The following is an 11,801-nucleotide window of genomic DNA, read 5'->3' on the forward strand; positions in this document are numbered from 1 at the left end:
CATGTTGTGCTGTTGTCTCCTCCAATGGCCATCAAAACTTCAAATGATCTTTGTAGCAGATGATTACATTTTGCAGTGAGTATGTTTGCATCTGGTCTGAATTAAAAGAGGATAACGGGAGGATACAACATTGATATCAATTGTAAAGGAACAATCAATTGAACAACCATTGAATGGCTATTGGTAGTTGTTGGTCAAACTTGTAAAATAGACAAAGAATTATTTCAGCTATTTAACACGAATGAATTCTGTCAGCACAGGAAGGTCACGTCGTGTGGGTTTTCCCCCCTGCAATAATTGCTCGCAGAATGTCAATGTATGCTAGCTCCATGGAGAGCTAGCGGAGTTTACACCCAGTGACCTTATGGATTTTTCTGCTTGGTTCCTGTTTTGCTTCATTTCTCAACACGTCGTGATGATTTTAATTCATGCATTTTGGATGACAGTCGGCGAGCGCAGATGGGCGGTGTAGCACTGTCGGCGCAACAGATAATCATGACTTTTTTTTTTTTTATCACGCACAAATTCCAAAGGGATGGTATTATAAACATGTGTGCTGATGAATAGTGGTGGTGTGTTTGCGCGCGTGTGTGTGTGTGTGTGTGTGTGTGTGTGTGTGCGTGCGTGCGTGCGTGCGTGTGTGTGTGTGTGTGTGTGTGTGTGTGTGTGTGTGTGTGTGTGTGTGTGTGTGTGTGTGTGTGTGTGTGTGTGTGTGTGTGTGTGGGTGGTTTATGATGCAATGTTCCGGCAGCAGTGTTATGAAACAGCATGAAGGCAGAGATTACTCAAACTAGGTTAGTAGAGCAGCAGCAGCCATGGCTTCTCTTGCTCTCTTTTTCTCTTTCTGTCTCGCTCTGCGTCTCTCTCTCTGTCTCTATCTTTCTCTCTCTCATTGTCTCTCTCTGTTTCTCTCTGTCTCTCTCTTTTTCCATGTCCCTCTATCACTCTCTCTCTCTGTCTCTCACTCTGTCTTTCTCTCTTTCTGTTTCTCTCGATCTGCCTCTGTCTCTCTCTTTGTCTGTTTCTGTCTGTCTCTCACACTCTTTTTATGTCTCTCTGTCTCTGTCTCCGCCTCTCTCTCTCTCTCTCTCTCTCTCTCTCTCTCTCTCTCTCTCTCTCTCTCTCTCTCTCTCTCTGTCTGTCTCTCTGTCACTCTCTGTCTGTCTCTCACTCTCTCTCTCTCTCTCTCTCTCTCTCTCTCTCTCTCTCTCTCTCTCTCTCTCTCTCTCTCTCTCTCTCTCTGTCTGTCTTTCTGTCACTCTCTGTCTCTCTCTCTCTCTCTCTCTCTCTCTCTCTCTCTCTCTCTCTCTCTCTCTCTCTCTCTCTCTCTCTCTCTCTCTCTCTCTCTCTCTCTCTCTCTCTCTCTCTCTCTCTCTCTCTGTCTTTCTCTCTCTCTCTGTCTCTCTGTCTCTTGCTCTCTCTCTCTGTTTCTCCCTCTGTCTCTCTGTTTCTCCCTCTGTCTCTCTCTCTCTCTCTCTCTCTCTCTCTCTCTGTTTCTCTCTCTCTGTGTCTCTGTCTCTCTCTCTCTCTCTCTCTCTCTCTCTCTCTCTCTCTCTCTCTCTCTCTCTCTCTCTCTCTCTCTCTCTCCCTCTCTCTCTCTTATTCTTTCACTCCACAGCTAATTTGTTGCATATTTTCATTCTCCAATGTTGTGCGCCAGTCACCGCTGCTCAAGCCTGTCTATGCTGCAATTTTTTCCCCTTCCCCATTTTAAACATTGGCCATTTTCTCCTTCCTCTCGCCCCGCACTCACAACTCATCGAAAGCCCCTCTGTTCTACGTCTCCCTTGACAACAGCAGTGACACTTTGACCTTATCGCTTATGTAACCGCTCTGTAGATCGGTTAGGCAGACAGAGAGAGAGAGAGAGAGAGGTGAGGTGGCTTTAGCAAGGCAGACATTTTGTTTGCCCGATGAGAAACTAAGGTGGAACAAGAGCCAAGAAGGGAGAAACGCGCCAGTGGTAGAATAGCTTTCGGAGGATGACTGCGGGCTGTATTAACAAGAGGACCGCATGGATGGGGGAGGAGGGTGAAAATACAAACATGAATGTGTTTTGAACATCGTGTCACAACAAACAGATCCACATCGCCGATGAAAATTGAATGTGAGTGTTGCAGTGCAGGCGCAAATGAGGGTGGGCGAGGCTCCGTTACACCTAGAGGAATGTCTGGCCACCTCGGTCCGGGGGATCCGTGTGTGAAATGCCCCCATTCTTCAAAAAAAAAAAAAAAACCTGGCCCCATTGTACGTGACAGCTATGTTTTTTTTTTCCTTTTTTTAACAAATCAGATCTTCCAATGTGTTGTCCAATCCGAAATGCTCATATAAAAACCCCTTTGCTTCCAATCATTAGACGATACGGTTGTCATGCTAACAGTCTGTTCTTTGTCGCTTCGACGTCACTTTGCTTCAGATCAAAAGCCCACGCAACCTTGTGACTCTGCGGAATCAAATTTAAAAAGCCTTACTCACATCAAAGTGACTTTTGTGGGGATGATGGTTTGGATTGTAACTGATTAGATGCGCATGATTTGAGATGGTGGAGGAGAGACGGGGGTAGGCATTTCTTTTCCCGAGTCGCATCCACTCCGTGCATTTCTATCTCGCTTCTCCCACGCTGCGACGCACATGCATGAATATGTCGGGTTCCTGGAAAAACACATCTATTTTAAATACAACATTCACAGCTTAGACCACATAGGATTAGTTATGCTGATGAGAGGATACCAGGGCAAACGGGGCAACCAGGCCAGTCGTAGACCGCATAATCAGGCAGGACAATAGAAGTAATCGGTGTAGCCTCAGGGAATAGTCCTCTGCTCCTCCCAACATGAGAGCAAGGACCTATCATAGCAGAGTCTGGCACCACCACTTCTAGACAATAGGGATATAAATATAGGGCCAGAGCTACCTACAAATTTTAGTTCGCTGACGAAGCCCCTTGGATAAGAAGCGAAACGTGCTATAGAAGCCCCGGAATTTTTATTTTAATAGGATAGCAAAATGTGTCACTCGCTTCCACACGCCCTCCCCCCAAAAAAATCTGAAAAACTGAAATGGTCAGAACAGAATGCTACATGTCCACACTTGAATCGTACGCAGTCCTCAGTCATTGGACGATTTCTCTCCAAACATGTGTGATCTATTTAAAATCAATCTCCAAATTCCCTTTTCAGTGTCTTTCATGAACAATTAGTTCATCGCTGTCGAAAATGAACAACACTTGGGATGACGTCCTCCATCCACAATCCGTACTCGTGGCCGAGCTTCTTTTTTTTCCCTTCGTAATGCTTCATGCAGACGGCGTGGCATACGTTTACATTTCCACGGGATGCCCAGACATGTCTCGACAAACCGCAGTCATGGACATATTTCTACCTTTGTCACTCGCTCCATCTGTGTTTTTTTTGTTCCTTTCCCGCTCCCACGTTAGCTTAAATAGCGAGGCCGCGGCTCGTGTTCACACAGTAATGGTGCCGAGCCTCTAAATGAAGTAATACATTAACTGAAAATGAAGCGATTGGGATTGGATTGGATTTACCTTTATTAGTCTCACAGTGGAGAAATTTACATTTCACAGCAGCAAAGTTATAAAAGGAAGACGAAAGGAAATAAAGAAGTCGAAAAGCAAAATACAGGAGCTGCTGTAAAGGCAGTCACTCTTGCGACGCCATCTTGAAGTCAAAACAACAACAAAAAAAAAAAAAAAAATATGACAACACAAAGTCATTTTTAAGCACTTTCTGTACCCTCTTTGTTGCACGAAGGAATTCTAGATAAAAGAAGACGATCAAAGCATCATTTTCACCAGTGGATCAGGGACGTCATGATGGAAAGTGCACGTTTGCTACAAGCTAAATGTTGAAAGCAAACACCAAGCTGTAACATCCATTGACGAACAGAGATTGTCTCACATCTCCTGCCCCATGTACAGTAAATCCGCTTCAATTCCAAGCCGCAACCATCCCACATACGCAGCAGCGCTCTGCACTGACACTCCTTTCTTCTCATCGCCGGCTTCACAAGCCAGTTCCGACCTGCTCAGAACGCACCTATGGGAGGTCAAGCTGTTTTTCCTGTTTGCGACAAAGCCCACATGCAAATATATACCATGCAAATAAGCGCATATACGGATGTTTCCATGGCGACCATTCTGTTTTCATCCCTCAGTGTGTTTCAGTGTGCTTTGCTATGTGAACCTGACCCAGTTACACCCCGTAGTGACTGTGATCCTCCCCCCACACCCCTTTTCCGTTGTGATATTTGTTTGTGTTTTGTATCCAAGGCCATCGAGAGGTGGAAACGAGAAGTCCAGTCAGTATCTTGTAGATTTCCCGGCCCGAGAAAATATTTTCTGCTTCCTTCATATTTCGCCCAATGACCTACATCCTTTTGGAGCCTTTCTGCGCCGTCCATAGTATCCGTTGGCCAATCCAACACCCCGTTTATCATATTTCTTTTATCCGCCCACATGCTCTCTTGACTCCCGTCACGTCATTTTAATTTCCTTCAGGGCCAAAGTCAGTTGTATGTTTGTTTGAGCCTCCGCAGCCCGAGATTATCTAATCACGGAAGACTAGAGACACCGGATGAGTCTTTTGAAACGATGACGCAGTTTTCGTGTATGAATCATCCGTTTGGAACCGCATACGCTTTTCCATACATTTTATTTTTCTGTCAAACTAGTGCTTCGTCAGTTTAACCACATTTTTGTTCGTCATTGGAGAAATCTTTCACTTGGCACTCTAGATTTTGGTGTTAATCCACATCAAAACACTGCATTTGAAAATCAGGCATGGGTGAGATTTCATTAGGTCAATTCCTGTGCAAATCAGTCCAGATGACTCATCGAGGCGCGTAGCCTTCGCAGAGACATCTAGTGTCGAAGCTGAGATACCGCAGGAGAGGCTTTACATAATCGTTGGGAGTTTTGCTCCAGATCATGCATATTGGATGACTCTCAGCCCCTTTTTGATCAGAGGGACACATGACAAGTCGCAAGCTGTTATGAAGCTGAAAAACTGCAGATGAATGCAGTACATGGTCTCATTATTATACTTTGAGCCTCTTTTTTGCTCTCATTCAATGAAAATGGTTGTACTGGTGGGATTGCATGCTATAATCTAACATTGTCACACCTTTGGATATTTGTGGGCCATAAGATATAAAAGATATGATCCTTGCATGTCAATTGGCAAGCCATGATACTTTGCTACTGACGTGATTCTTATCCACAAGTCAATTATTCAAACTGGATTTTTCAGATTGACAAATGCATCTTGAAAGACCCCCCGGGATGACAAATATTGTGCAATCTACAACTGGATTTTGGAATGAAACTTTAAAATGAATGCGTCGCTGACTCATCCAACCCAAATACTCCAATAGATCTTTGTGAAGTGGACGCCCGCTGATTTTAATAAGACATAATGAAATGCTCTGCGTCGAAAGTCTGCATTGCGTCACAACAGGGGGGAAAAAAATCAGTGAGAAGGATAGTCAGGGGCTCCGGGAGGGGACAGATGGGTGTGTCTTCGTTGACCTAGTTACAGCAATAGAAATCTGCAACTCCACACTCCTCCAGCCCCCACCATCCACCATCCCTGCCTGACTTGGTGACGTACGTGTAAAAGGGCACTTTCAAATTCAAACACCACCAAGACAGCCAGGAATGGAAATCAGGCAGAAACAGACAGATGGGGGCAAACTGGAGATGAACGGAAGGATGCAACAACAATTAAAAGGTCGACCGAGACAAGCAGACAAATATATTCACAATGAGGTACGAGATGGGAAATATCTTTACACAAACAGGAAGAGCCTCCAGCGGCTTTCGGCAAATTAATAACAACAGGGCAGCATTGGTAATATTAAACCTCCACACATCCTGTGGAATATTGGATTTTTTTTTAATTCTTCATTTGGGGAAGGGAAATTACATCTTCGCGGCGTAAAGCAGCTTGTAATAAAATCAGAAATTCCGCAACGGCACAAAATACAGGCTATGATTACTCATAAACATGATCTAATCTCATATTTCCTGTGCTTCTTATCGAGCAAAGCTTGAATTTCGTGGCGTAGACGATGCAATGTCTATGGGGTTAAGTAGGCAGAATTAACGGCAGACTTCACGGTTATATTTTACCTCCCTGGCTACACAATGTTTGAATAACTTTTTGACCCCCCCCCCAGCAACCCCCCCCTCCCCCACACCTTCAAGTTCAATTACAACAAGTGGAAACAGAGAAGTACTGAAGGAAGAAGTAACGTCGACATTCCTGACACACACACACACACACACACACACACACACACACACACACACACACACACACACACACACACACACACACACACAGTCACACACAATCACACTTTTGCCATATCAGTTAACTCATTCACTACCATTCCCGATTCTGGAATTGAAAATATCACATGGAACGCCATTCCCCAATTTATTCGGAATTGCCATTCCCGAATTGATTCTGGAATTGAAAATATCACATGGAACGCCATTCCCCAATTTATTCGGAAATTGAAAATAAAGCACTGGTAAGACCTCTGGGAATGTTTTTCCCTCCCACGATGCGGCAGCATTTGCCTTTTCTTATTTATTTATTTTTTACTTTATGTTACTTCCGTTGTGAGTGAACGCTGGCGCATGTGGCTGCCACTGATGATGATGATGATGATGATTATTATTATTATTATTATTATTATTATTATTATAGTTGCCCCATTTCAAGATCAGATAACTCCAGATTTATGTAATTTAGGAATTAAGGAATTAGAGAAAGGTCTCGGCCCATTCACTCATTCACTGCCATTCACGATAGAGCGCCATTTTCACGTAGAGCGCCATTCCCGTATTTGTTCGAGTTTTCTTTTTTTATCATGCATGTGTGCCGATAAAACGCTGGCCATGGCTTCTGGCAATGTTTTTTTGTTCATTTACACAAGGGGGCAACGTTTCCCTTTTGTCCATGTTAGCGCTGTGTTCCAGCTTCAGCTGTTGTTAATGCGCTATATACACTGTAAATCAATATGTATTTACAGTATAGCCGCCCCCATTTCAAGCTCAGATAACTCCAGGCCATATAACTTAGGAATTACCTTTTTTTTCCGATGAAAGATTTCTTACGGTACATTGAATGTTTATGTAGTCCTAAAACTCAATATTCTGTGGGTTCTGGAATTTGAGTGAAAATGACAAAAACCCTGGCACTCCAGTGGACACATTTTTGCACATCGTCTGGCAGTGAATGAATTCATGAACTAAATGTTAATGGTGTTGGGGAGGCATGGGAAAAAAAATCAGATTTTGTTATTTTTTTCTTAAAACTCTCAATATAGCCTGGCAATATTACACGAGAGATAACATTAGGGAGAAAAACAAATGGTGGACATTGGAGTTGAGAGACCTCACCCCAGGCAGGCATCAGGATTTATAAGTGACATGGATTTTTTTTTTAACGCAGCAGTTATGCGACCTCTTTTAGATTTTTAATTGTACATTGACAGAATTTCAAAAAGATAACATTCAGGGTTGGATTTACTGAACGACTGTGCGGAATTTTGCATGGCGCTAACCAGTGAAAATGGAGCAAACAGGACCGAGAAATGAGTCGTGTACTGAGTTGCCTAGCAAAACGTGTTATCATCCACGTACTGAAATGACGTCATCTGCATACATTTGGCGTAGAAATCGCTTGGCTCGATGCAAACGAACCTCATTGATAATCAACGTCTAATTGACTGCACGGCAGCGCTAATAGCCGCACGCAGTTTGAGTGACGCAAATAGCAGCAGAGAAATTAGGGTTATGAGAATGGTGCGACCCTATTTGCGAGGTGTTTTAAACTCCGACAAATGTACGAAAATTAATGAACAGCTATTTAATCTTCTATATCAGCGGCCACAGTGTATTCTTTGTGGATTTGGCCTTCTCTGTTATAGTAATGATCCATTTTTAGCAAGTCATGCAACCAACATAGCTGCCGTGGCTAACGCTAGCTAGTTTCCAGGCAACTTAGCCTTGCTAGTGCTTGTATTTAATTTCAACTGCTTCATTCATTCTACAGTGATACCTTGGCGTACGAACTTAATTGGTTCTCAGACAGAGTGTGTAAGGCGAAAAGTGTCTATCCCCAAAATTAATTTCCCATAGGAAACCATTAGAATGAGAATAATCCGTTCCCAGGTCCCCATAAAACATAATTTTCTACTACCCAAAAAAATGGCGGCTGCCATTTTTGGGGGGAGAATGGCTTCACTCTCTCTCTGTCTGTAACCCCCACCCACTCACTCCTGCGTTCTTGACCAATCACATGGTTTTAACCGACAACTTACACGACGTGTGTACCCCAAAAAATAGTTTGTATGCCAAGATAAAAATAGTTCGTATGCCAAGGTAAAATGTTCATAAATTTAACGTTCGTAAACCGAAAAAATCGTAAACCAAGGGGTTCGTAAACCGAGGTATCACTGTATTTGAATTTGAGCGTCGCATTCATGCACAGGGAGTGACTTATTGTCAAAGACTTGAGAAAGGGGGGAGACGAATGTGATGACGTGAGCGTACGTTGAACTTTAGCTCGCAGTTTTAACACTGCCAACTAACTGCCTTCTTCAGGGACAATTTATTTCTGCTCTGTCATCTGTTTTTGTCTCATGTCTTCTAAAATATTCTCTCTTGCTTGCCAAAGATCTTTCCAGGGGTTTTTTATGTCTTCAATCTCCAAATTTCCACCCTCACTATTCTAATCTTTGCTAAACAACAAGCATTTTCATATGGACGAAAACCTCTTGTGGCAGGAAGCCATGACCGACCTTAGGCCTCCATTCATCCATCCATTATCTGCCGCTTATCCAAGGTCGGGTCATGGGGGCTGGGTGACATAGTCTCTCCAGCGTGTCTTGGGTCGTCCTCGGGGGCATGCCCGGAACACCTTACCAGGGAGGCGTCCAGGAGACGCATCCTAATCAGATGCCCAAGCCACTTCGTCAGGCTACTCTCTATTTGGTGGAGAGGTGGTTCGTGTCTAAGCCCATCCTGGATGACCTTAGGCCTCTTTAAAGTGTCTACACCAGTGGTTTTTTTAATGGTACCGAACCTATTCAGTTCAAATGCACATTCAGCGAACCCTTCACTTCAGACAATTTGAAATTTAGGTTTGGACTTGAGCAAGCATTTATATGCTTGACACTTGACAGGCTTGATTTGCTTTCGCGGGCCAAATAAAATGATGTGTCGGGCCACATTTGACCCCTGGGCCTTGACTTTGACACCTGTGCTCTAGTACAACCTAACAAAAATATCATACCCATGCTTTTCATCATTCGTGGCTTCAGGCTATGTGCAGGTTTACTTTTTAGGTAACATCAGGCCATTCATTTTCGTTTCCACTCATCCTCATTGTGGGTCAAGGAAGAAATATGGAGCCATTTATTTCCAAACTGACTTGGCTGCCATAAACAGCCTGGACACATTGTGCTGTCTCTTTGCCATATTGGTTGCACATTTACTCCTATAAACACACGAATGGGACAATATTTTGCTTGGCATATAAGAAACATCTTGTCAGTGACTGAACCACACCGAGAAGCAAAAACAGGCTTTAGAGAGAGAAGCTATTTCGCAATTTGTGTTGACACACTGACATACTATTCCAGAGGGAAATATTCATTTGAAAATAATTAGTTGCATGATTTTTATTTTTCCTTCCCGATTGCTGACCCAATTTGAATTACAATGTTGTTATTCGGAATGGATGATGTGCCGTCAGTGTTTTTATTGACTTGGTGTTTGATAACACACCTTTCAGACTAGATTTACTTTCTTGCACCCTTTCTTGTAAATGTTACATTGGTCCACATGCAATAATAAAAAAAAAATCAAATCTATTAATCAGCAGACACGCCCAAGGTAAATAACTTCTCAATAGCATCTCATTGATTGCATGTGTCCAAAGTTCATCTTGATGGCCATTTGCACTCGTTACATTTGCATTATTTTATATCCTGTGGAATGTTCTGGCATATTCACATTTAAGCCTTAAAGAAAACATTACTTCTACGTGGATTTCATATACTGCTCTTGCCTATTTTGGAGAGTTTATTAACTCATTCACAAATTTATTCAGGAATTGAAAATATGACGTAGAGCGCCATACCCGAATTTGTTTGGGTTTTGTTTTTTCATACTTGGGTGCCAATAAAGCACTGGGCAGACCTCTGGCAATGTTTTTTTTCCCTCCCACAAGGGGGCAGAATTTCCCTTTTTTCCATGGTAGCGATTTGTACTAGTTGTTAAAGTGCTATATAAACCAATATGTATGTATTGCATTGTATTTTGGTCAGGAGCCCTCATTTCAAGCTCATATAACTCCAGACCCATATCATTTAGGAATTAAGACTTTTTTTCCTGATAACAGAAGATAGTCTAATGTTTCCAACGCTGTATTGAATGCTTATGTAGTCCTAAAACTCAATATTCTGTGAGTCCTGGAATTCAAGTGACAATGACAAAAACCCTGGCACTGGAGTGGACACGCTTTTGCACGTCGTCTGGCAGTGAGTGAGTTAAATCGTGGTTGAAAAGTTGGTATGATGTGGATTGACCATAATTAGGACCAGTCCAGAAGTGGGAGTCGTTGAAGCCTTTGGCCTTTATACACCATGGATTTTTTTTTATTAAAATGCGACTTTTATTTAAGATGCTTCACCAAAACTATGATATTTTCACGTCATTTAAATTCTAAACTTCACGTAATGTTTACACATTTCTCCACTGAGTCCTCATGTGCCCAGACAGCGTCTTGTTCCCTCTTGTGGTCACCAAAGTAACTGCAGAGCCTCAGAAATCAGCCTGCCTCTTGAACTGGTGTTTTCGCCACCCAGTCATGATACCCTGATGATGGATATCATGACATTTCTTTTTGGTTCTAAAACGTCAAAATGTTCAAATAAAATACTGGGGCGGCATTTAAAGGTTTTATATGGAGGTCATATAAGTATTCGGCACCAAATACAACACAATAGCAGTGCGTGATATATATTTACATTTAATAGCAGTACTTCAAAGATTGATGGTTATTACCACAGTATTTGAACAACTGCAAAAAAAATTGAGAGGGCAGGCAAATGGCTCAGTTCTGGCTGAGATCGGACCCGCATCTCTACTCAACAACAGGAAATGGCCGAACAAAATCAGCGTTCGGCTAAAGTCACAGAAATACTTTACATCCATCTTATTCACAGCGTTGCCACAAAATAAAATAAAATAAAATAAAATAAAATAAAATAAAATAAAATAAAATAAAATAAATCCCCTTCACACTTTAATCATACCTCTCTGTCTTGGGAAAGAACCTTTAAAACCCCCAAAACCAAACAGGTGTACCCACGTAGGGTTTGTTAACATTATTTACAATTGTTACAATTTTGGAAGTGCAAAAAAACAACAACAAAAGTATTTGTGCTTCTCAGTTACTGCACAGCAAAATGCCAATGAATAAAAACATGTTCTCTTCCAATCGGGATGCTAAGAAAAACATCTTTATAATCATTCAGTCAGTTAATTGACAAACAGAGTGACAACCACGAGACTTAAAATATGTCTGTGTAAGCTCTCAGTCGTACAGGAGTGGTCCATCGATGAAAAGGATTCTTCAGCCGTCATCTGTACTTTTTTGAAGGTGTTGGACGTTTCGCTCCTCATCCTAAAAGCTTCGTCAGCAAACTAAAGTTGTGTTGATAATTCTGGCCATATATATATATATATATATATATATCTCACC

Source organism: Hippocampus bargibanti, linkage group LG11 (genome assembly GCF_051943395.1).
Source record: "Hippocampus bargibanti isolate YZ-2025 linkage group LG11, ASM5194339v1, whole genome shotgun sequence".
Classification (NCBI taxonomy): Eukaryota; Metazoa; Chordata; class Actinopteri; order Syngnathiformes; family Syngnathidae; genus Hippocampus; species Hippocampus bargibanti.